The 25,426-nt window shown below is 42.2% G+C and overlaps 1 protein-coding gene and 1 long non-coding RNA gene across 3 annotated transcripts in view; one reads left to right on the top strand and one right to left on the bottom strand.

Annotated features, from left to right (window-relative positions):
- Positions 1–25,426, bottom strand: part of MAML3 (mastermind like transcriptional coactivator 3) — a 440,736-nt gene that overhangs the window by 239,575 nt on the left and 175,735 nt on the right. The window lies entirely within an intron of this gene.
- Positions 7,947–10,309, top strand: LOC116753876. Its single transcript, XR_004349896.1, has 3 exons — positions 7,947–8,068; positions 9,075–9,189; positions 9,779–10,309. It is a non-coding gene; the product is annotated as an uncharacterized LOC116753876 (long non-coding RNA).

Here is a 25,426-nt window from a genome sequence, read left to right as displayed (position 1 = left end):
TGGTTCTCGCATGTAAAAAAGACACACAGTATATGTGTAAACTATATAGAAACACATGTTGGAGTAGTTACATTAGAAAACTGACTTGTGATTTGGTTATTTTATTCCTCAGAGCTAAATAAAGCAGCTATCTATGAAGTTACAGTGAGGCAAAGCATTTTCAGCTTGACAGGTTAATTTGGGCAACATTTTTTGCTCTGCTCTATTAGAATAACGACCAGCATAATTCAAAACAACTAAGTTTTTGCCAAGGTAAAATGCTTATATAAACATGTTTGTATTTTGATCTTTTTCTTCAACGAAACATACAATTTCATAACAAAAATATAAAATCAAAATTTATTTTACTGATACCTATGAAATGGGGTGCTGACAAAAATAAAAAAAGAATGTTTCGGGCTTCCCTGGTGGCGCAGCGGTTGAGAATCTGCCTGCTAATGCAGGGGACACGGGTTCGAGCCCTGGTCTGGGAGGATCCCACATGCCGCGGAGCAACTAGACCCGTGGGCCACAACTACTGAGCCTGCGCGTCTGGAGCCTGTGCTCCGCAACAAGAGAGGCCGCGATAGTGAGAGGCCCGCACACCGCGATGAAGAGTGGCCCCCGCTTGCGACAACTAGAGAAAGCCCTCGCACAGAAACGAAGACCCAACACAGCAAAAATAAATAAATTAATTAATTAACTCCTACCCCCAACATAAAAAAAAAAAAGAACGTTTCACTTAAATAAAAAGATTCTTCCAAAATGAAACACTTAAAATACAAGATTGTTTTGAATAGCACCTTGCCCCTCCAATCATATAATATCAAAGAATAGAAAGCTTCTTCTATTAGAGGAAAAAAGTTTATAATCTTTACAGCATATGGAGGTAAAAGAAGATACTGGAGAAACCAGGCATGATTGACAGGAAAAGAATAAAGAGGACCCACAATTGATGGGGCCTGGAAGGGCTCTAGAGAGGTCACAGATTGCCAGGGGCTGGAAAAGTAAAGTGTCCCTGCTTTGAAAATAGAGAAAAGAAGTAGAGAAGAAACAAACTGAACATTAGAGAAGAAGAAAAGGAAGCCAGCGGAATTTGAGCCCCGGGGTGGGAGGTGGGTTATGGGGGAATGGGCACAGGAGGGTGTTTACAGTTTATTTAAGGAGATAAGCCCATTGCAGCAATCCTGGAATTCTAGGGAATGATCAGCTGTGGATCCACGTGATTATGTAGATTATCATTTGGGCTAAAATGCAAATAGAAAGAACCAGGACCAAGCATGGACGTGTATCGAGTTAGATTTAATACCTACACTGAACGTATGTGATTTACTTGTTTAGAATATGTTCAATGGAGATCTTCTTGCAGTAGCAGATTTTATATGCTAAACAGCTCCCTTCTGTTGTTTATCCACAATCTGTTGATTATTCACTACAAAAAGTCTGAAATACAACATGGTACTAAATGTTAGGTTAAAGTCCAAAGGCAAAAGTTTAAAAAAACGGAGGATTCCCTCACCCCAAGTCCTAGGAAAGGATAAAGGCAAGTTCCAGGAACTTTTGATTTGAGGTCGTCTCTGCGCAGTTCCATTCACTCTCCCAGGCTTCCCTTTTTCCTTCTTATTTCCCTGGGCCATTAAGGGGAGTTTTGCTTCTCTGCTTTTTAAATTTCCGTTTCTCAGTTAAGACTAAATTATTCCAAGGCAAGTAACTCTTCCTATAGGGCACAGCATGGTGACTAAAGTTAATAATAGGCTATTGCATATCTGAAAGTGGCTAGGAGAGTAGACCTTAAAAATTCTCATCACAAGAAAAAGAAACTGTAATGTGTGGCAACGGATGTTAGTTAGACTTATTGTGGAGATCATTTCACAATATATACAAATATCAAATCATTATGTTGCACATCTGAAATTAATATAATGTATGTCAATTATACCTCAATAAAACATCTTAAATAAGTATTTACATATCACATCCTGAATTTATCAGAAGAATTTTTTTAAAGTTAAGTAAAAAATCATTTAATCTTAAATTTGAATTTAAAATATCAGTCTAAGTCCATGACAGTTTTTCTTAAAAAACGCACACACACAGTTCCTAGCTCTGTCAACTGAAAGGCCTAAGAGCAATGACAATCCTGTAGCTAGGAGCACCCCTAGGGCCCAGTTTGTGGCCTCCAAAGACTATCTTCCACTAAAATGAAGAAGGGGTCCTTGGAAGAATGGCTGATTCCAGATTTTTTTTTTGAAAGACTGAATTATTCCAAAGCAAAGAACTCTTTCTATTCCTGCAGATTATTTGAATTATCATTTTACTTGCTTCTGAAGAATTCAGATGTTTGAATGACTTCCAGCAATACACTGATGTGACTTTGTCAAAAACCTTGTAAAGAAACACTTTTAAAAAGACGTATCCTTGGGCTTCCCTGGTGGCGCAGTGGTTGGGGGTCCGCCTGCCGATGCAGGGGACGCGGGTTCGTGCCCCGGTCTGGGAAGATCCCACATGCCACGGAGCGACTGGGCCCGTGAGCTATGGCCGCTGGGCCTGCGCGTCCAGAGCCTGTGCTCTGCAACGGGAAAGGCCACAACAGTGAGAGGCCCGCGTACCGCAAAAAAAAAAAAACCCAAAAAAACAAAAAAAAAACGATGTATCCTTAAGCCCGGAAGTTTCATACTTGGTGTCATGGATTGATGATTGCTGGATGCCAATTCCTCTTTTTTAATAGTCAAACATTTATCCTTAATACTAAAACTAAACAACAGACAAGACAGCATTTTCCACAACACTCTTTCGGATACAATTTGAAGTCAAAGTTTTAACTGCATGGAGGTATTTAAAGGTTAACAAATCATCATGTTAACTTTAGCTTCACCAACTTTGTTTCACTGAGTTTAGATAGCCTGATACTAGATAGATATTTAATAAATGTTTGTCCTAGGCAGATTTTCCCATACATTTTCTAAAACTAAATCAAAATTTTATTTCAATTGTTAGAATCTTTCAATTCCTCTAGGTCATGGTTTTACCAGCACAGCTTCATCTACCTACCCATGTACATCATACCAAAGCATTTAAGCAGGCAGTGGTTTTTAATAAGCCACTGTATGAAACAAACAAAAAAAGGGGGGGAAGGTGTTGCCTGGGAGCTAACAGCTGTAAGGAGGAGCCAGCGGATTGCTCCCTGATAAGTGTATGCACCGCACATCTCCTCAGTCCTGATCGACTACATTCTATTTTAGCATCAGATATCTTTTTTTTTTTTTTTAAGATGTTGGGGGTAGGAGTTTATTAACTTATTTATTTATTTTTGCTTTGTTGGGTCTTCATTTCTGTGCGAGGGCTTTCTCTAGTTGTCGCAAGCGGGGGCCACTCTTCATCACGGTGCGCGGGCCTCTCGCTATCGCGGCCTCTCTTGTTGCGGAGCACAGGCTCCAGACGCGCAGGCTCAGTAGCTGTGGCTCACGCGCCTAGCTGCTCCGCGGCATGTGGGATCCTCCCAGACCAGGGCTCGAACCCGTGTCCCCTGCATTAGCAGGCAGATTCTCAACCGCTGCACCACCAGGGAAGCCCTCAGATATCTTCTAATGAGAAAATGTTAAGTTTCCCCAAATGGTATGATGGTAGAATCAGAATGGAAATTACCAATAAAACTTTGTGAACACTATATACCCCCCAGATGTGGGCTGGTTTCATCCTTCTTAGTTCCATCTTGATGTCTTTTGAATTAATCATTCAATATACACAACAGTGAAAACTTAACTATGTGCAAAGTGTGACAAAATCTTAATGTTCAGAATCTATAGATAATATATGTACCAGACTCACACTAAAGTCTTTAAAGGCAAGGCGGTATTTATTATTCTTCTAGATAAACCATCCAGGCTGATTCTTTCAGACTCAGGGAATGTGGGTTTCAGCAAATTTTCATGGTTGATAGGAAGGACTTGTGGCCAGAATCAAGTACTTTTCAGTCTGTGAAATGAGCCTGGCAATGTGAATAATCTCAACGCAGTAATTTTTTTTTTGATGCCAAACACACAGGTATGTACAAACACAGAAAGGTAATTCCTGAATAGTCAAGAAATAACTAGACCAAACACATAGCTGCTAATTCTGGGGATAATATGATGAATAATTACAAATTTTTTTTTAATGTAAGTTTCCGTGCTGGAAAAAATTTATTTCCAGTAGAAAAATTAGTGCATTACTTAAGTAAAAATCAAAATGAAAGCCTTCCAAATAGCCTAAGTTGACATCTCTGGTTTTATTCAAGTAAACAAATATTAAGTACTATGGTAAGAGCTACAAAAAGAGGAATAAAACATGCTTCCTGCCCTCAGGGAGCTTATCAATTCACTGAGAGTCAAGAATTAGCATATTTCTTAAAATACCATATATCGACTCCTACTGATGCTTAAAGGAAAACAAAAAAGCACCTGAACTTCTCCAGACACACATACACACACACACACACACACACACACACACACACACACACACACTCCCTTTACAAAGGCAAAGGTTGCAACATGCTATAATTAAGCTCACATCCTGGCAGTAAAAAACACAAAGTTTCATTCTAACTATAGAGGAAGAATCTCCACATTGCACAATCTCTCTGACTGTTGTTGTAAAATTTTCATCATTGACATGTCAGCATCACCGCTGCATAAAAGAATCACTCTTTCTGAAAATACACAGACAGTACACATGAAAATTGGACCACGTTAAATTTTCACTTGCAGTGGAGATTTTCTTAACATCTCGGGTAAATTTTATTCCTTCCTTGTCCCTCCTCTAGCTTTAAACTGCTATTTAAATGGCATTTTTCTTCTTGCTCCCAAGGTAGTGAAGTGCTGTTTGCCAAATGGACGTGAGAGCTTGCCACAGCCCAAGGCTTAGGTCTCAGTCCCCAGATCTCCTCCAGGGATGAAACTGGTCCACAGCAGAGAACCTACACATACAGGCTGGCTGTCAGGCACCCAGGGAAAGTCCTGCTCAGTGAAACACCAACAATACTAGCGTGAAAATGACCACTTCCTAACACACCAGATTGGACTCAGTACTATTTAATAAAACAATTACAAACCTGAGAGCAGTTGAGAGCACACCTTGCAAAACACCCCCAAGCCCCTAGCAGAAGGTAGGGCTGATGTGAACTTACGGAACTTGAAGAACATTAGAGGATTGTGGTAAGTGTTTGAGCTTTTGTATTCCTGCCACCTGGAATTCAGCTACCCATGGTGAACCTGGAGCAAGGTAACCCCTCTAAGGGTTACCCCTTAGAGTAACCACCCAGTTCCTTCAACGGAAAATAGTGATAATAACGGTACCTTCTTTGTTGGATTACTGTGAAGATTACACGTGATGATACATATAAAGCCTTCAGTATGGTGCTTGACGCACAGAAAATCTTAATAAAAGGTAACTAGTATTAGTTTGTAGGACAAATAAAAGCCACTGCTCTACACCAAAAAGTTATACGTGGAAATATACAAAACAAAACCCATGTTGAAAACCCAACAATTTACAGAGATAAATTAGATGCATAGGAAGGAAACACACTCCCAAGTGCTGCTTCTACTCTGTGCTACACTTGGGAGTCTATGAACAACTGACAGGTCTTTCGGGGAAAGTATTTCAGCTTTCAAATAACTGCTTGGAAAAGGACTAAAACTATATTTAACTGCCTCTCGGGCAATTAGACCGTGGCCACTGCCACATCTGCTATTTGCTCATCAGGAAACTGCTTCCAAGACATTTAACATTCATAGCTGTATTAGCTCATTATCAATACCCCGGAAATTCGCCATGACACTATTAACTTCAGCGCAGAATTAGATACAAGGAGGCTCCACCTTGGTTTCAACTCATCTAAGGGGATTATGAACGGAATTCCCTAAAGGACAACACCAGAAAGTAGTCTCAAACATGGACTGAATTAGAGCAAAGTTCTAATGCTTACTCTACTTCTAAAAACTTTTCTTCAACCATCTCCATCTTCGACTCAGACTTTATCTCTTCATATTCCCAGGAAGTAATCATTATAAGAGCAAACATTTATGTGTCACTATGTGTCTGTAAGTGCAGACACTTACATATGTTAATACATTTAATCATCACAAGAGCCCTAAGAGGTAGAAACTATTAGTATCATCCCCATTATACATAGGAGGAAACTGAGGCACAGGTGGGTTAAACAACACACCAGTAGCGCCTGAGCTGGGATATGAACCTGGGCAGTTTCACCCCAGGGTTTGCACGAAGCAGCCTCTGTGCCTTATCGACACGCTTCTCAACGTACAGAAGTGGTGGTAGAAATTAGTTACTCTCAGGCTCTAATCATAAGACAGAGGCAGGAACAGGAATTGAGCTCTCACTTTTTCAGTGCTCTGCGTTAGCCCATGTGCTATTCTTCTGACATCAAGGCAAAAAGAACTCTTTCCAATGAATGCCCATTAAGATCAGAGATTACACCAAGTATAATTTGTCACAAGGAAACCAGCAAACACGTCAGTGAGACAGCCTGACCTATAACATGTTTTACACTAAAGAAATTTCTATCATTTGACATATCATCTGAATATAATGTTCCACTCCCAATGTACAAATTCTCCATGTGATGGCTAATTTTATGTGTCAACTTGACTAGGCTATGGTGCCCAGTTCCTTGGTTAAACACCAGTCTAGATGGGGCTGTGAAGGTTGTTTCTTTAGATGTGATTAACATTTAAAAATCAGTAGACTTTGAGTAAAGCATTTCCCTCCTTAATGTGAGTGGGTATTATATATACATCCCTATATATGCATATGTACATATATACCTGCACATTGTTGACATATAGGATATATGTGATATATATAATATATATGATGTATATGTGTGTACATATATCTATCTCATATATAAGGTGTGTATATATCTATATCTTATCTTCATCTATATATATATTTACACACACACCCCTATTGGCATATATACCCTATTGGATACGTAGATATATGTATCTATATATCCTCAAGTGCATATCATAGACATATATTTGTCCTCTTGGTTCTTTTTCTCTGGGGAACTGACTTATCCACCCCAGAACCCAGCCTCTATCACTTTTACATACAAGGCTCTCGATATACAGTCACGAATTTTTCTAGGTAGAGCCTCCCATTGTAGTCCTTACAAGAAAAGATGAAGCTGGCTGTCTTAAGCACAAGCACACAGACTAACAGACTTTCTGCAGCTGGGTAACACACTCTTCCTGGTTTGACCATGGAAGATTCTGATCCACACGCCCTCTGTGAATGGTTGTGGTTTGACAGGCTACAAAGACACACACCCTGGCCTGTGGAAGTCCCCAGACAGGGCCCCAGAGACCTGCTGCCACCCAGCTCAGAATCCCGCCAAGTCCCGCCCCATGGGAAGGGCACCACCCACCATCGTGGCTTTGGGTGCTACTGTGGGCCAGCCCCCAGAGGCTTGAAGAGGTGATTTGGTTGACAATGGTATTTTGGTAACAATTTCCTCCCAAGATCTGGCGACCTCCCTCAGGACTCCAATGGCTCCCAACTTCTATCTGCACGTGGGTTCGGTTGTCATCCTCTTACTTTGCTGGCTGGCAGTCCTCCCATTCATTCCAGCTGTCCGAATTCCTCTCCTGTCCCAGCTCCCGAAGAAAGGACCCCATGGAAAACCAATATTTACTTCCTTAAGAAAAGATCTCAAAAGACCGATCTCCTTCTTTTTCCCCCTCCTTCTGTCTTTCTCCCCATGCCACCCAAACCACAGAGCCCTGGACTTGGTGAAGGGCCAGCGCTGGGAGCCGGGAATAAGTCACACCGAGAACATCCGCAGTTGCCCAGAGCTGTTTTCCTTGTGGCTTCTTCAGTAGCAGGCACGCTGCCTTCAGTGTTTACAGTCAGCAATTTCGAATGTGCTGACATGGAGAACCGTGACCACAGAGGCCACGCAGACCAGCAAGGAAGAGAAAACCCAGGCGGAAATGCCCAGGGGGACGCAAGGCCTCTTTCCTCTCCTGCCTGCCGGAGCTCCACCGGTGAGGCCACCGGTTCATAGAGGCCAGGCTGGATGGTAGGGAAAAGATGCGGCTCACCTCCTTCTGCTTTTTCCTTCCATCACTGCTTCATCTCAAAGCTTCTATTCTGGGGGCTGACGCAGGCAGAGCTGTGGAGGAGGGAGCCATCCTCCACCACTGACAGGAGGTGGCGGGAGGGAGGTTAGGCTGCGATGTTCCCAGAAGCTTCAGAACTTCTCCCTCTCCAACATTTAACTTACAAAAGTTCTTTATGTTGCTGATTTGTTTTTGCTCGTTTTTTTCCCCTCTAGTAGCAAAGAAAGTTTTGTAAGTAAAAAAAAAAAATTGAAAATTGCTGTGTAGCAAGCCTAGCAAGAGAGGAGGCTGTGGGGAGGGACCATTAAATTAAATCTTGAAAAGGACAATAAGAATATTGCTAGAATGTTTTATAGGTAGACTGGGATTTGGGGATGCTGGAATCCCTCTATTCTTGGCTCTATCTGGGTTAGATAATAGGGAAATCATTTAGTTTGAGGAGGTCAAATAGTGTTCAGCTGGGCAATGGATTTCCCTGTTCACAGACAGATGCAATGGGGCGGTTCTGGGACCTGGGCTCACGTACTAGCGGGGGCAAAAGCTGAACTTGATCTTTGGCCTCCTTTATAAAGTGGTCATTCTCAAACTCTCACAGGTCACATCTGTGGTATGAAAATCCCTTACCAACCTCCCTACTGTCCTCCCATATGCCAAGAGTCAAAAACCCCACTCACTGTAATTACAAAAAAAGCCAGGTACATTTGGGGATGAAAACTATGGCAGAATGGCTAGCTGTCCGCCCAAGATGGGTGCCCCCCTTCACCTGTATGGATTGGATACTGGTGATCGGTTGCCCAGTAAAGAACTACATTTCCCAGCTCTCCTTGCAGCTAGATGGAGATATTCGACTTAGTTCTTGCCAAAGGACTGTGGGCAGAAATGATGTGTGCCATTTCCAGGGGTGACCCATAAAAACCTCCGGCAAGAGTCCCCATGATCTTCTAGGCTCTCTCTTTTCCCCATCAGCTGGAAGCAAAGGTTCCAAAACCCATGGACAAACTTCAAGATGGAAGGAGCTGGTTGCTTGTCCACTGAATGCCCACATTGGCCTGCTGCACATGACAGAGATGAACTTTTAGTGGTAAGCCACTGGGGATTTTAGCGTTCTCTATTACAAAAGCTACAGCACAAAATCAGTGCGTCATCAGAGGAAAAGTATCAATTTAATTAGACGCAGTGACATAGATGTTAAACATGGATACCATTTGGGTTAAAAAAAATATTTGCTCACATATGCATATATATGCTTTGGATGTCACTAGAAGGAAACATAAGAAAATGGTAACAGTGGTTGCTTTTAGGAAACAGAACTGGGAGACAGGAAAACAAGGGGTGGAAAAGAGATTTATCTTCCACGATATACTGTTTTTAACATTTCCAATTTTGTACTTTGTACATTTATTACCCAGTCAAAAGTTACATTTAAAAAACACAAATTCTGAAAGCACCCCATTTTCTGACCACCTGGAGAATGCTTACAGACATGACTATTAGTCCCAAGTGCCTTTTTTGAAAACCAGTGGTATGAAGTGTTGACATTTAAAAATACATAAAACTGTACTTTTCTTGAAAATTCCAGGGATGGGCAGAAGTAGCTGCTATTCCCACCATGCATCTGAATTCCTGGGGTAAACTTCCTCATCCTCTTAGAGACTCTCCTTTCCTTCCAGTGGTGACGGGATGCTGAAACGAGAGAGGAGTTGTCCCTTCTGCTGGATCAGGTTACTGCTAACTGTGTGTCGCACAAGTTATTCATAGTGCTTGGTAAAAAGAAGGACTCCTGGACCTCTTTCCTGAACATTTGGATTCAGTAGCTCTGAGGTGCAGCCTGGGAACCATATTGTTAACAAGTGTCGGTGGACTCCCATGCCAGGCACACTTGGGAAACCCCATTCTCATCTGTCTGTGTGTCCTGCCTGTCACCTCGGATGAGTTGCTTCACTTGCACATTTTATCTCCCTGGAATACAGAGAATGAAATTTCTGACCTATGAAACTCAGAAGTGTCTGTTGGGACTAAGGTGATGCTTGTGAAAAAGGCTGAACTTCCCACGTCATGAGATTTACACACAAATGCCAATGATGATGATAATTACTGTTGGCATGTGTGTTTTGGATTCCTACTTTATGTTTTAAAATTCACTTTATCAAAAAAATACTTCATTTTGGGGCTTCCCTGGTGGCGCAGTGGTTGGGGGTCCGCCTGCCGATGCCGGGGACACGGGTTCGTGCCCCGGTCCGGGAAGATCCCACATGCCGTGGAGCGGCTGGGCCCGTGAGCCATGGCTGCTGAGCCTGTGCGTCCGGAGCCTGTGCTCCACAATGGGAGAGGCCACAACAGTGAGAGGCCCGCGTACCGCCAAAAAAAAAAAAAAAAAAAAAAACTTCATTTTGAAAGAGAAGGGTGGGGGTGAAAAACATGTCTCTGTTTCTGTGGAAAAGGTTTTCTAAGAATTTCTGCTGTGCTGATAGGTGTTCAGTAGGGAGCTCACACTGGGCCGATCTTCCACCCATGACAAGTACGGCTGCTTCCAGAATGCACAGAGCAGGGTAGGAGCCACAGGGAAGCTCCGTAGGTGAGTCCACTGGCTGGAGGCGAGGGCAGTTCAAACGCGAGGATATACAGGCAGCAACTGGTTCTGTGGCAGATTACCATATGGAACGGGGATGGATGCAAGAGATTCACTTTGCATGAGAACAATCTCACGCGGTCCAGCTGGCCCTGGACCATTTTATTTTCTGTTCAGCTCACAGGTCCCATCCTTATCTCTGAATATTCCAAAATCTTTCACACCAAAAGGCCATCCACAGCCAAGCCCTCTATGCAGCTCAGAGTCAAACTGGTTCATGTCCCTGATTGCAATTTTCCTGTACATTAATTATCCAAACATAGAGAGGACAAACCATGGAGATGCTTATTTCCTGGGAAATAACCTGAGTGGTTAATAAAACTTGTTTGGAATGACACGATGCGTTTTCTAAAATATCTTAAGAGTAAACCTTGATATTTCCTAAGGAATAACTTGAAGAGTTTTTTTTAATTTAGAAGTTTCTCTATAAAACAGAGGGGAGAGGAGGGAGAGAATCTGGACATTTAGATCACAAGTTTTCTGTTTACTTTTTGGAGAACATTCTAAGTTTTTAACTATCAGGTCTAAAAAGGGAACAATATTCACCAAAAAAAAAAGAAGAAGAGATAAAGATGTGAAGTGATGGACATTAATTAACCAGATGGGGGGAATCTTTTCACAATGTATATGTATATCAAATCCTTTCACAATGTATACATATATCAAATACCTTATAATTTTATTTGTCACTTATACCTCAATAAGGCTAAACTTTAAAACAAACACAAAGGGAAATGTTAACATGACCTACTGTGAATACAAATTATTTCCCTTTTCTTTCTGGCAACTACCTCATACATCAGGTGCTGTTTAAATTGGTTTTATCTCTTTCCATCCTTCTCAAATGAATGAAAAAAAAGTCCCTGTTACAATATTTATTATAAAGCATCCTTAATTCCAAATGGGCTCCCTGTACTGCAGAGTGTCTTTAAATGGACCACCTAAAAGCCTGCAGTAGAGATTTCTGGGCCTCATCAGAGCTGGCTGTCCCCCTTTTCTGAGTGTATGGGAGGATTTCCCAGGCTCCCATGTGGTTAATCTGGGGCCATGCAGCTAGTCTGGCCAATAGGCTATGAGCAGAGAAAGAGCCCCCGTGAATTCTCCACCTTTTCTTCTGCTGCTGCAGCAAACCTTGAGGTCACATATCGAGATGGCAGTGTCCAAAGATGGTGGAGCCTCTGTCAGCCTGGATCCCTGAGTGGCCAGGTGGAGCAGAGCTTCCGCACCCTTCTCCCACGAACTTCGAGTTGGAAATGTGGCAGGAGCAACATTTGTTGTGTTAAGCCAGTGGGATGAGGGGGGCAGGTACAACTGGTTACTGCAAGATAATCTTGCCTTTTCTGATTCACCAAAGCTACTGGTCTAAAATCTCTGAGTCCCAGTCAGGACACTGGACTTCCTATCAATGTAATTAGTAGACAAGTCACCTAATCTTTCTGAGCTGAGGGTTTTTTGTTTGATTGTTTGCTTTGTTTCGGTTTTTTAATTGTACAATGGGAATAATATATTCTGGCATGTTCACCAGCCAGGGATATGTGAGCATCAAATAAATTTTTCTGAAAGCATTTTGAAATCTGTAAATCACAACCCTGCATGTGAAGTGCTAGCCTTGCTGTGGTGGGTATATCTGGAGAACTTAAGGGGCTAAATTTGACTGCTTTGGGGGGATCAGTTATTAGAATTCACGGCTTCATCATTCTTAAAAAGCCAAGCAATTCATTCCACTTATAGATCAGGATCATGAAAAGTCACATTCTAATACCACTTGGAGAATAATTTGTTATCTTAAAAATGTCAGGGCTAGCTGAATGGTTTCAGGAGCCTCACTTCCAGCAAAAGCAAACTCAACTATTTTGCCTTTGGCATAAAAAGAAAGGAAAAATAGAGGCCCCAAGTGAAAGGTTTGGCACAAAGCCCTTCATTCCTCCCACAGCCTGTCAGAGGGGAGGAGGGAGGGAGAACACAGGGGAGGAACAGAGAGCTTGGGCATTCCAGACTCCACCCCTGCACAGAGAGGCCGGGAGAGCCATGTATATTCAGGAGGGGTAGTACAAATCTATGCTTGTGTTACTCTCACAAAGAAGACAGATTTCTCCGTAGAGGAGAGGGGAAACGGAGGAGATGGGCTCCACACAGAGAAAATCTAGAAGCAGGGCCAGCGTCTGTGTGCCCTGCTGTCCCTGACAAAGGGCCGAGGCACTCTGCTTATAACCCAGGAGAAGGGCTTCCTGACCCTGACAGCAGATGACACCGATCCACAAACAGATCTGCAGAGGGCTGTTGTCACCCAGCTGCTTGGATTCTCAGATAATAACAGCTGCCTTTTTTTGAGCGCTTAATAAATGCCAAGCACTGACATTTTAAATACCGAGAAACTGAGTCACAGCAAGGCTAAGTAACTTGTCTGAGGTCACAGAACTGGGACATGTATACACTGCTGTATGTAAGATTGGATAACCAACAAGGACCTACTGTATAGCACAGGGAACTCTGCTCAATATTCTGTAACAACCTAATTGAGAAAAGAATATGAAAAAGAATAGACACATGTATATGTATAACTGAATCACTTTGCTGTCCACCTGAAACTAACACAACATTGTCGATCAACTGTGCTCCAATACGAAATAAAAAGTTAAAAAATAAAATAAAATAGATAACCAAAAAAAAAAAAAAAAACCCACAAAAAACAACAACCCAGACAGTCTAGCTCTAGGTGCTGCAGTCTTAACCACCGCATTTATCACGGAGGGATAGAAAAAGGGAGGGAAAACAGGGGCAATCCTATCACCTGCTACGTGCCTTGCAATGGGCTTCAGACACTTTAACTCGCTTCATTTTCATATCTTTTCCAACAACTGGTATTCTTTCCCCATTTACGGGTGAAGAAACAGAAGCTCAGAGAGGTCAATTAAGTTGCCTAAAGTCACAGAGCCAAAAGTGAAACGTCAGGAATCAAGTCCAACCTGACTATGCCAGATTAAAGTGGGAAGGTTTCTGGCTGAAAAATATGCCAGAGTTTGGGGAAGAAATCAAATACAATAGTAAGGCAGAGAAAAGAAAGACTATGGAAGGTAGGTAGAAGCTGGCACTTCTGGGTTCTGAGAAATAGAACAGATCTAAATATAGGATAAAACCTATTGATAGAGTTCCCTTTATCACAGAGCCTTTTTGTCCTTAGGGTAAAAAAGACGGTGCATTGACTGTTTGGACCAAAGAAAGATAGTCCTGCACATCAAGCGAACCTTTTTTTTAACTCAGCAAATGGAGTTACTACGACAGTAGCTGATCCCTTTTTTTTGGGTGGGTGGGGGGCTGTCTTTATATCTACTCACACTAAATTGTTATGATCATATACTTCCACATTCCCTAAACTTATGAATCACTGAATAATTTTTAGTTGTTTTGTTGTTATTTTGCATCGTTTGCATAACCCACAGCTAAAATGCTCTCCCAACCTCAAGCTAGAGAGGCGCAATGCAATTATGACACAGGAGCAAAAGAAGCTCATTAACATACCCATGACTGACACGGAAGATCATTAATTAGGCATTCTGAGCATAAGTATATATGTATAAATTAGCATCTATTCACCATTTAAACTGTAAGAGATTTTTCATATCTGAATATTAACTATGTTGGAAAATTACGAAGTTTTCCTGAGTGAATTCCACAAACAATACCCAACCCCGATCCCAGAAACAAAATGAAGAGAAAAGCTTCTGCGAGCGGACCAGACACAGTGGAAGGAGTCAAATGATGTCACGACTCTTCATCTGTCAGTGTCTTCATTTGTCTGTTTCCTCTCGTTTGTAGCTGTGCCTGTGGACCCTTTTCTGTCGACAGAGCTTAGATATGGCTCTACCACTGATAGTCTAGAGATGCTCTGCCTATTTCTGTATTCTGTCATTGCTCAACCATTCATTCTTTCACTACATATTTATTGGGTGTGATCTCTGTACCAAAGACAATGTGGAGAATACATACATGCATATGGCACCATTTCTACTCTCAGGGACTTTATAGCGTAGCAGGAAAGGTGAGACATAAAGTGTACACACAGCTAAAATGTTAAGGGAGGGAATTACACTGCCAAAGAGTACCAACCTGACTCAAAGGAAGAGCAGACTTCTTCAGGCAGGGGGAGGACTGAGGAGTACTTCGTGGAAGAGACAGCACGTAAGCAGGACAAACAGGAAGAGTAGAGGAAGTGGATCTGACCAAGTTTGGGCCATGTCAAGAGAGTCACCGGATGGCAGAACCATAGGTGAGTCAATGTCTATCATCACACTCAGGTCTGTGCTAGGTTTGTAGCCAGCAGGGCTCCTTCTCCATTTTTCCAACGTGGCTAAAGTACCTATCCCCTTGGGGCTCTGGAAAACTATTAGTATCAGGAACACAGTGATAATAACACTCTGTTGTCCTTCACGTATATGACAATGATACTAATTACTTTGTAGAGCTGTGCTTGCATTGTTTGTCTTGCAGTAGTGTTGGAGTCATGCCAGCACATCCATCATCCTCTATTGATTTCTCTTGGGACAGTGGCACACTTTTGTAAGATGGCTATCCTGCATGGGAGCTGGAATTCACAGTTCTTAGGCCATTTTCTTCCCTAGGTGGAGCTGACAACTCTCTGTGGGGACTGAACGAAAGAGCTTGGTCTTCTGGGCACCAGACAATAACCATCTGAGCGCACCAACCACATGTGTTTCACTGGTATGTCTTTTCCAGCAGAACGAAAGCATTTTAGCAAAATCGCCTATATGAAGAGAGGCAGCCAACTGGGTAGTCTGTAAATAGGGTAAAATCTCAGAGTCTCCCCAGTTTTTGACATCCACCGGTACAAACCAGGTAGCCCAAAGATCGATGGTGCCCAGAGCGTGGGCCTTTCCTAGCCCTCTTGAGACTGCATCCAAGGGGATTCAGGTTGTGGGGCTGCTGCTTTCAGGCTGAAATCCTTCTTCTGAGGCCTCCATAGCAGGAATAGGATTCAAGACGTATCTCCTGCATATTGGGTACCACTCTACGGCAGAAAGGAAGGTGGCCATCATCAAGGTCAGAGTTCAAGTGTGCTCATGGAATTAAACAACTAAGTGGCCAGCAGTAGTTTTCATGATTGTCTGAGCCTTTTTGGCCTCAGCTACTGGCAGGTATTGACGTTTCTGAGGCATTCTGGGTCCTGAAGGGAATGAACAGTTACTTGTAATGGACTCATCTGGCAAAACATTGACTGTCATTGAAGAAAAAACTAGGATGATGACTGCTGATTTCTTCCATGCTCCCAGGTAAATAGAAATCTATCTTCTGTTTGTAGGGCAGATATAGGTACAGAAAGTATAAATATTCCATCTTTCTAATGGAAGAACTTTTTAAGGCCATTAGTACCCCTGATTAAAATGCTAAGAAAGTCTTGACTCTTAGATCATTATAGTGGGTAATAATTACTTAATGGAAGCATCATTCACTGAGATGGTGTTATATATCTCACCCCACACCTGACAGGTAATGGACACATACAAAACGGAAAACAGAGACTATCATTTAGTTGGAGGGAACCACAGAGATCCGAGTTATGCTTGTCCTAGAAATTCAGAGGAAAAGAAAGCTCACAGTGGTCTGAGGTCACTTCAGGAGGCCTATGTGAGGGAAGGAAGATAAGGGGTTGGGTCCCACAGAAAATGAGAGTTACATGATCTTCTTGGTCAGAGTCACAGCTCTAATCTTGGAAGTACACGCACAAAGAATCTGAGTCAGATGATGGCAGTCAAAATTTTCTCAAATTTCCTCATGTCAAAGAAGGAATATAAACATGTTGTCCTGTGGGCATCTGTTGAAATGCATCTGTTTTAAGAGATGACCGGCTGTAGCCAACGGGTATATTTACCCTCCTCGCCCACTACCTTCTAGAACTGGACAAAGCTCTTGCCAAGGTGGTCATCTGACAAAGACTGAATCCTGGATTTTTATGCTGAAATTCCTCTGCTATATCAAGGGTAGTTTGTTAAAGCTTCACAGAAAGAGATGCTCTGAGCCCAGCCTACGGAGACATGTTCCAATTTAGGCTGTGGAATGAAAATTACAGGGCAGTCACAGAGGCAAGTTTAAAATTAGGACAGGCTTCACTTTGGGCCTCTTCAGCCTCAAAGAGGTAGTAGAAGAGGCAAAGGAAAATGAAAAAAAAAAAGAAAAAATTAACAGTAGGAACTTGAAAAGCCGAATCCTCAGCCGTCTGCCCCTTCCTATGGTCCTCCTGACAAGCTAAGCTTTTGCACATGTGAACATCGGCGCAAGCAGCTTGCTTAGTTCCTCAGCAGCTTCACGGGAGCCACGGCCTCTCAGGGCCTGTGAGGCAATGCTGGAGGCAAACAGATCAGGAAATCCTGGCTGGGGAAGAAGGAAGAGGAAAAGAAATGGGGGAGATATCCCCCCAGCCCAAACCCTTTTACTCAAGTCCCCGCGGCTCAGTCCACCAGTTACCTAGGAGTCACCCAGGAGACAGGTCTGTTGCAGACATGGAGCCTTCTTAGAGAGCAGCTAAGTCACTAAGCACAGTCCAGCAACAGAGCTGGAGTTGCAAGGTAACAGACAGAAACTGTCACCTCTTCGTTGCCCTGCACCCTAACAATGGCCGTCCTCCCGAAAAGGGTCGTCTCTGGGAAAGTGACTGGGGGCCGCTGAGCTGGGTTTACTTCTCAGTCTGCAGTTTCATGCCTCTGTTTCTGAAAGTTAAGAAAACAACACTACCTACCTTTACCTTCTTTTGAGAATTTTGGCTGGGTCCTTTGTTGGTAAAGAGTTTGAATTCCTCTGAGGAGTTCAATGATTGCTAAATGGGAGAGGAATTATTTTTACTATTCCACAAAAAGGGTTCTTTTCACTTGAACTTGATTTTCAGAAAGCTCAAGGGTATACATACTTAGCAACCAACAGACAACCCTCCATTGGATTGTCTTGAAGCAGGTACTGAGTATTTGAACAGGGTGGGGAGGAACCAGTCAGATGTGATTGTCTTTGCAAGGTCCCCAGATGGGCCCATCCTGGGACCCCCTTTTTCAAAATCATTTGTTAGATTCACTTCCTGGTCTGGCTTCCTGGAAGTAGACTGTCTTTTTGGCTGCACCACATGGCTTGTGGGATCTTAGTTCCCTGACCAGGGATCGAACCCAGGCCCTCAGCAGTGAAAGCATGGATTCCTAACCACTGGACTGACAGGGAATTCCCTAGACTGTCTTATATGTGCCTTAATTTCTGGTTCTACATTCCTAAGAACCAGAAAGTAGAAGTCAATAAAATGTGGAAGAATGGTTGCTGTCATGTTTGACTCTTACTGATGGTCTGAAATACACTAACCAAGTCTGTTAAAGGAAATGCCCATTTTTGCTGTCTCTTTGGGAAAAAGTTCTCAATAAATGGGAAACAGAATGAGTCTCCAAAGAAAGTGTAAATACACTCCTGACCTAATTCATCAAACTAAGAAGTCAGACGTAGTAGAGGGCTGGTTATTGCTCATCTAAGGCAGCCATGTTAAACCTAAAACTTTCTCAGTTCAGAGAGTGTTAATAACTCAAATCATCATAACAGAGGGCCTCTTCCAACAGCTGCTGCCTCTTAGGCTACAAAGCTTACTTTGTCAGAGGGATTTCAGCTCGAGTTAGAGCACAACTAGTTATACAACTTGATCTCATTGAAATATTTGGTGCCTGCTGATATGTTCAAACAAATTCACCAGATCTTGATTATGTTCTGGCAATTAAAGCTATTAAGTCAGTAGATAGACAGCAGGTTATTTCATTGCTGGTGGGAAAAGCCAGCCTTCTTTTCTCCCCTTTTTATGTGACAGCACTGCAATTAGCCTTAATCAAATACTATTTGTGTTAGGTGCTGTAACTTTGCTTCCTCAGCCAGGAAACTCTGCCAATCAGGGAGAAGTAAATACAACTCTGGTCAAAAATCAAGAGATGGATGAACATGAGGTAAATGGGAACTCTCTGTACTATCTTTGCAACTTTTCTGTAAATCTGAAACTGTTCTAAAATAAAGGCTTTAATTTAAACAATTAAGAAGGAGGGAAGAAGAAGGAATGAGAAAGAGAAGTGCTATTTAATGTGAGGCTTCAACTTTAGCAGGTTACCACGTAAAATCAAGGTTTAGAAATAAATAGTCCCAAAAATATGGTTCCCTTTGGAAATTCCAGGTTATTCTCTCTCTACACTGGGGATACGGCTGTGCTTCTTTTTTTTTTTTTTAACCTCTGCGAGTAAGTTTGTAATGGGAGACTAGAGGCAGGTGAAGGGAAAGACAATACCATGAATAAAACTGATTCTTCGGCCATTTATCCAAACTTCCAGTTTGTTTCTCTGTGTGTCTTAAACCTACCATTTCTTTCAAAGAGCAAAGAGCTCCTCAGATAGTGAACAGGTGAGGCAGCGTGTCCTAAAGTTTATGTTCATACAAATCACCTGGGGCTCTTGCGCATCACATTCTGATTCGGTAGGTCTAGAATGGCCCCCAAGAGTCTGCGTGTGTAGCAAGCTCCTGATTGGTGCCAAAGCTGCTGGTCCACGGACCATACTTTGAGTAGCAGGGGTGTAAGGAATAGTACTTGGGCGAGTAACTGCTCCCGGCCAGAAGCAATACCACAATATCTTGACCACACGCCTGACAACGAGAAGTCCGCATGAAGCAGTTGCCTGCAAAACAGATACAGGTTTTCTGTTTTCCTTGGCCAACCATCCCTTGTGTCGAAAACTTGAAATACATCAGTAGAATGGCATTATACCAGGGGTCAGACTGCCCATTAGCTCAGAGAATCCCAATAATAGAAGTAACTCTTTATTCTTGTTCAAAGTGCCCCGGCCATCAGGGAACATGGACAAGCGGCGGGGTGGAGGGGTGGTGTGCAGGGATCTGATTTTTATTATTATTATGATTATTTTTGATTTTTATTATTTTGACTCAATGTCTCCTCACACTTCACATTCTACAATATATTTATAAGATACTAGCTATTAGAGCTATTAATATTTTGAGGTTAAGGAGAAAATGTCATGTAACTGTTAGAGCTTCCCCAGAAGCATCATATTATTTTCAGAGCTGGATCTTAGCTCGCTTCCACAAGGGGCGCTGTTGCAAGATGAAGGACCCCCTGTCCTGTGGCTGATATTCACTTGATGAAGATATGATTCATGTTATTCCATCCAAAATGGTAAGACGAGGCCAGCAGCTACTTTGAATAACAGAAAAACATATTTCTTACAACTTGTGGAAAATATTGTGGTAACTGCCTCAAATGCCACATTTCTGGTTCTCCTCCACTAGGCTGTTTACCCCTTTAATACATTTCTGAATTCCAAACCATGGTTCTACTTATTTTGGATTTCTCCCATAACTTGATTTATGCAACTCAGGCTTTATATCCAGTGATATGCTGATAAATATTTAATAACCAGCTCTCCAGGCGGAAAAAAAAAAAAAAAAAAAAAAGCCCTGGTATGTAGCTTTTGCCAGTGTTTATGGTGTAAATACAACCACGGTGGCCGATTTCAAGTACCAACCTGACTTTACTGAACCAAAAAACTAGAAAGAATCGTGCACAATCAGAAAGCTATATGAACCAGCTCTGGTCCGCAATACCGAGTGACCCTGAAGACAAAAAACACCGTTGTTTTCATAATTAACCCGTAATAATCTAAAAAGGACTAAAAAGATTCCATCATTCCAAAATAGCCTGTTTCTTAAGATGCTTTTACTTTGTTACCGAAGAAGTCCATAAGCCCTTGTGTCTCTATAAACCAAAAATAACTCCCTGCTAGTTTCTTTTTTTTTTAAATGACAATCTCGCAATCTGTATAATCACCACAAAATCTTACAAAGTAAGCCATTTGGATTTTCATGACACAAACATGCTGAAAGCTCAGAATTCTTCTATATGACCTTGTGAGGTTTTGTTTTAGGCTCAGCCTAAGCTCCTCCTTTCATGAGCTCTAAGGCACAGCTCGGTCGGCCTCTGTGGCCTATGGATCTGCAGAAAAGGCCGAAATCACCATCACTGTGGTTTTTATTGTTCCCTACAACTACTTCTGAGACTAAAGGCAGCTTAATGTCTTTATTTCCTCCCCCATATCCGAAATGATTTGCTTCAAATTAAAAAACTATTTTATATTAAAAGGATACTGGAATGAGAAAACTGCATGTAAACAACAAGTTATAACATAGGTGTGTTTTTTACATAGTTAATGAATATAACTCTTTCTAACATATCATTCCTTCATTCCACTTTTAGTCTACCTGAGATTCTTTATTTAGCTATTTCATATTTTTACCCATGTACACCTGCTTATTGCCAGTGAGCTTCTTAGAAGAGCAGGAAAGCAAAGAAGGCTTCAGCTCACAGGATGGGGGAAGGGAGGATACTGGCGAAAAATATCTGGCCAAGTAATGTCACTAAGTTGAAGAAAAACATTTGCATCAGGACTACACTCATGTCTTTTTGCATCAGCAAAAGCCAAAACCAAGCAAACAAAATGCCACCACCACTTGCCCACCACCCCGAGTGCGAATGATCTTGTCAGAGCAGCCGACGTGAAAAAATACTGCTTGAAACAAATCAGCGGAAAAACACTGCTTCAAATCAAGTCTTCCTGCTTGCTCCCATCCTGCTCACTTTGTGTCTTTGGAATTGTGTACCCTGTGCACCTATTAACTCTTCGAAAATGTATGTTGTCAAGTCTTCCTAATTCTTGAACTTTTAAAATTCTCTTTTTACTGAGTACCCCGTTTAGGATGAACGCACTAGGTTATAAGACATGCAAAACACAGCACAGTATACTCCCTGCCGTTTGCTAGATGTTAGCAACTAGAAACATGCAAGGATTTTTCATGTTAGAAAAATGGTGGAAGTCAGCTCATCAAAGGTAAAACAGGCAGAATCTGTCCCTGCCTCTCCTTTTCCTAAGACGCGTTTAAATTCACTAGGTTTGTCTCTAGTTTGACAGGATTATTAATGGGATGGGCTTACCACTCCTGTGGATGAATCTGTTAGCCATAGGAAAGCCTTTTACTATCCTGGATGTTTCTTACCAGTGCCTGATGACCGCCAGCTAATCTTCACATTAACTAGAGATTTCTGGCTGGTGATCAGTTTCTAACAGAGTCAGATGGGTAACCTTATTATCACTAAATTCGAGCCGGTTTTTTTTTTTTTTAAACAGACATTTTTACATTAACCAGAAGACTGGCTAAGGCTTTAACAGTGACAAAAATATTCATCATGAAAGACAAAGTATTCACAATATCCAGTTTTCTTGAAAGATTTTGACAGAGACCTCTTGACTCGCCACTCATCAAGTGCACTAGCTCTGCTGTGTGAAGACAGTAAAAAAGAGACGTGAAGAATACAAGTTCTATCTGAGGGCTATGTATAGAATGAACATGGACATGGAAATAGATGTAGACATAGATCTATCTGGTAAACAAGTGACTATTCGTGCCATTTTTAACAACTGGGAATAGTTATACTTAACTTAAGAGCAAAACCAAAAAAAAAAAATCCTTATATTTTCCGTCAGAAAAAAAAACACACAAAATAGACAAAAATATACAGCAGCAGTGGAAAAGAACTCTATTAGGGAACCTTCCCAGATATTTGGGGATTCTTCTAGTGAGTAAGAGGTGAAGGGGAGAAGGAGATGGACAGGAGACACTTAGAGGTCTCAGTGAAAGCAGTCACCCCTGTTAAATACACAGTTCTTTCCCTGAGGTCACCTCTCTGTCTCTGTGTTTGTGCCCTTCCCGTTGGTAGCATTTGGGAAACAAAAGAAGGAAAAGGGATTGAGAAGTAAACTGGCATTTAAATAGTACAATCTTACTCTATCTTCCTGCAGAGCCTAGAGTACATGCCTCTTTAAACATAACATGAAAAAATATCAAGTTGGTTTCCTATATAAGGGAAACACATGCGCGCGCGCACACACACACACACGGGCAATTCGTCATCCCCAGCAGTTTCCCGAATGAAATCTGCTGTCCTGAGGTTGCTTGCAGAAGACAGCAAGAGAGAGGCTGTCCCTGCCAGGTCTGAAGAGTTCTGGACGGCACCTAAAACTGAAAGCTTTTAGCAAAACACAGATGCAAGCAAATGGCAAAATCACAGTGTCTGCAGGACTGAATTCTGGTCGGCATAGGTCTGGATATGATTTTTTCAAACAACTGGGCAAAGGGGAATGGAGCCTCCCTGCCTCTTGGCCCACCCTGAACTGCATTCAGGGTTCACTGCTCTATTTATTTTCTTGCTATACTGTCATCTAAACTCAACCTCTCTTTCCCAACGGACAAAACCCCACGGCTCCATCTGATTTTAGAGTCACATTAGGGTGTCTATGTTGCCTTAAGAATATGCAGAGGGTGGGCAGAGGCCCATGACAAGTTTATATGCATTTTAAGTCAAGCAATACTACTACGTACTCCACCTGACCTCCACTAGCTAGCTGCCTCTGCCCAGCGCCTCAGTCTCCTCTGGTCAAGAAGCCAGCTGATCCCTCTTAATAATTCATTTCAATTAGCATAAACTGAATTCTTGAGCAGCAGGCAAAACCATTCTTACAGTAACAGTAGCTTGATATTTATATAGAGTTTATTATGGGCTAGACATTCTTCTAAGTGCTATATCTATCTTAACTTGCTTAATCCTCACAAATTCCCTATGAAGTGGGTTTTATTACCCCCATTTCACAGATGAGGACACTAAGGAACACAGAGGTCAAAGACTGCCCCCTTGAGAGATAAAGGGGCTTGAAATCCTACAGTGTCACTTCAGAGGCTGGTGCTTAACTACTACCTCTTCGTAGGAATTTTTCCACCAAAGATGACTGTTTAAATGCGCTCATTTTCAAATACTTTAGTGGTTGTGGGGATTACAGAAAACAAACCCTTTCTGTTGAAGAGTGGAGAACAAGAAGGCTACTGATGCTTTCATTTACCAGCATTTTCCTGTTCTGGGGAAGCAAGCCGACCAGTGTGTAGCCCCAGAACTGCCCAGTAGCATTCAGACAAGTGACTATAAACCAGACCAGATGGCAAGAGAAACAGGTAAAGGATGCTGGGTGGCCTGAGCCAGGGTGAGGAGGGAGGAGGAGGGAGCAGGGCCAGACAGCTGGTAAATGGAAGACCTCAGGTGAAAACCCATGAACCTGCAGCACGGATCATGATAACATGATAAACAACTCGGACCCTTCCCTGACCAGCAGAGGAAGCTTGCAGAGTGTTAAGGGAGGGATGGTCTGCAATCCCCTTCCTCTTTCCAGACCTCCCACTGCGTTGATAATGCTGGGTCAACCAGAAACGTGTACATGATTCCCACAACACAGTTTAGATAGATAGATAGATAGATAGATAGATAGACAGATAGATGAGAGAGATTGGTTTAAAATATCAAAGACTAAGGCAGTCACCCCTCACTTCACGTTTACTCCCTTCTGCTGTCCCACATTTTTGCACCAGAAAATTATACTTGGAAAAATGAACACACACACACATACACACAGTATCCCCTTTCAGCACATTCTTTTGTCAAGGACCTTTATAAGGATGAAGAATTTCCACATTTCATAATTTATAACAAAATTTTCATTTGAGTATTAAAATGTAGACATCTGAAAAGCTCCCTGACACCACTTCTCCCTACAATGGTAACATATTTATGTAAAAGAATTCACAATACAGATTTTATGTTAATATTCCTTAATCTTTACTTCTGGCATTTCAACTTAACTGCCCTCATAGGAAACAGCTTTCAGACTCCCCTTCAAATATTCATAGGGCGTGCAGTAGATGGGGAAATGATGCTCAACGGAAACACATCCATCCCGACCAACCCTCAACCGGGCTGCCCCTGAAATTTCAGGAGCCATGACAACACTGGAGATTCTGCACCACGGACTCACAAAGAAGTTTCTGCAAGATGAAGCAACTGATGGAGTGGTTACATGCTAGGTAATGTCTTGGAGTTCCTAAAATCTTGATAGAGATCAGATGAACCAGGTTTTTAGACTTGGATCTTCCACTTAACATCTGACCTTGGGCAATATTCAACAGCATTGGATGAGGGTTTATTTATTAACTCTGGGCTCTGAGGTCAACGGGTTATGAGGGATGCAGTCCCTGCCAAAGTCTTCCAGAGATTTAGAATTTAATGAAAGACCCAGAACTATCAACGCTAAGCATAATCAAAGCAGAATGCAACCGTTGTCATAGAAGTTGTCTGCAAATGGGCATCGTGGAGATGCAAGGAATTAATAATTAAATTGAACCGGGAGAATCAGAGCAGGCTTCTTGGACCAGGTAGCGTTTGAGCTGAGCTTTGAATGCATGCATTGTTTTTGATAGGTGGAAAGAAGCTGGGCAAGAAAGAAAATGAGTAGAAGCTGGAAGCAGGAAACGCTGGCTGCGCGCTAAGGCAGGAGAGCGGGCAGGGTACTGGAGCTCAGTTCGTGGAGGAGCGTAGTGGGAAGGAAGGAAATAGTGGCTCTGAAATCATGGCGGGGACTCTGGACTTACTCTGCAGGCAATAAAGATCCCCTCAGAGTTTTAAAAGGAAGACAGGGCAGTGGTTTTAAGAATGGACCAGAAAGTCGTTTAATTGCTCAGGGCCTTAGAATCATTTTTTTCCCTCCAAATGAGGGGAAAAGGT

The sequence above is a fragment of the Phocoena sinus genome, chromosome 5 (genome assembly GCF_008692025.1).
Source record: "Phocoena sinus isolate mPhoSin1 chromosome 5, mPhoSin1.pri, whole genome shotgun sequence".
In the NCBI taxonomy this organism is placed as follows: domain Eukaryota; kingdom Metazoa; phylum Chordata; class Mammalia; order Artiodactyla; family Phocoenidae; genus Phocoena; species Phocoena sinus.
This window is presented reverse-complemented; position numbering and strand designations above follow the sequence as displayed.